This window comes from Austrofundulus limnaeus, unplaced genomic scaffold, assembly GCF_001266775.1.
Source record: "Austrofundulus limnaeus strain Quisiro unplaced genomic scaffold, Austrofundulus_limnaeus-1.0 Scaffold2695, whole genome shotgun sequence".
Taxonomy (NCBI): domain Eukaryota; kingdom Metazoa; phylum Chordata; class Actinopteri; order Cyprinodontiformes; family Rivulidae; genus Austrofundulus; species Austrofundulus limnaeus.
Window position 1 is genome coordinate 1 of NW_013955097.1, and position 1767 is coordinate 1767.

Below are 1767 nucleotides of genomic sequence, written 5' to 3' on the forward strand. Positions count from 1 at the left end.
ATGCATGCAACAAAAAGGCAAATGTTGACTGATTTATGAACTACGTTGATTTCATACTCACTGATGAAATACAATGCCAAGTTATTTGAAGTTGTTGCTACAATAATTCTAATAATTATTGGTGAAACATTTAACTTTAACGCTAAGTTTATTTATTTATTTTTTTACGACATGCTACGTGACAGTAGCATCCGTTGCACCATAAAGGTCTTTTCAAGATGGCGGCACAAATTCTCATCCTTCCAGCGTAGCTTTAACCAGGTCCGTCCAGTCCAGTGTTTCTCTAGTTCAGTGGTGACGGAGTCAAAATTAGTCCTGCCCCTACTCATACCTGATTGGAGGAATAAAACCCTTTCTCTGCTTTGATTGGCTAACAATTACAAAACGCTGTTCCGCAAATCTAGTCTGTGTTTTGACTGATTTCAGGAGAGACAGCAGCACTGCAAGTCCGGACTCCACGAACCTTATTATCTGGGTCCTGTGCTTCGGTTCGTAACTGGCATTACTTTTAATGTGTTAATGAGATTTAAGAAACGTCTTACCTGAGTCTCCCAGTGTGTCGTTTTGATACGACAGGTGATATTTATGTTAGCTTGTAGGCTAACTATCTTAGCATTCTGGGTCCTTAACTTTACGTCAGCATCAGCTGTGTTGTGTTAACAGTTGTCACTTTGTTGTTAGTATGATGGGGTCTGACGGTCGCTGGTGGTCTTCTGTTAGGAAGGCTGTCAGTCGGGGGGGTTTGTTGTTGGAGAAGCTCATCGCTGCAGTGTTGRAAACGGTGTTCTCTGCAAGTAGCCYCTCTGTCTCTCAAACATTGTTGATGTTTGTGTGTCCGAGCATGCACACTGTTTTTGTCTATTTAATAGTTATTTTACATGCAGATGAACAGTCATTATATATTTAGGAGCTTTTCTTCTCTTTGATTAAAGACAAACTTTTACAGGCTGGTTTTAAACCTGTTTAACCTTAGACTAACGAGGCGCTGCCAATAAATACAGAATCTAGAATCAGCATGGACACRGTTCTTTCTGCTGTTTTATTTTGTTATAAAATTGGCCTATTTAGCTTGTAAACCATTTTGTATTGTATATCAACCATTAGATTATATGGTTGTATTGTTAATACAAAACTTTATTTGAAATATGTGATCMTGAACCTGTAAACATTTGTTCTCCTTTTGATGTTAACAACATTTTGAAGTTTTTTTAAAAATGTTTTTTATTGTGAATGAGCTTGAAAAGAACTTTCAAATAAAACTAAGAGCATTTACAATATCTGGTTAAGAATTGGGACAATGTTTTACAAGTCAATATTTTGGTTTAGATACTGCCCTGAGTGTGTTATGAAACAATGTTTCATAACAATATAAATGTTGGCTTAACTACTGACTATTTTAATAATTGACTAATCTGCCAGTTATTTTTTCGATTATTACAATTACGATTATTTCTGTCACACCCTCTATCTATACCAGAGGTGCCCAAAGTGGGGCCCGTGGGCCAAAATTGGCCTGCCAAGCCATTTGATTTGGCCCACCAGCAGTTGTCCTGGCTAATAGGCTGTAATCTCCTGTCTAATGTAGAAACACCATATTTCCACTTAATCTTTTCAACCATTGGTCCAACTATATAAAATATAATGCAGTAGATTTAACTCAAGATTCAACATAAAATAGAAGTAATTACAATATACACTCACCGGCCACTTTATTAGGTACACCTGCCCAACTGCTTGTTAACACTTAATTTCTAATCAGCCAATCAC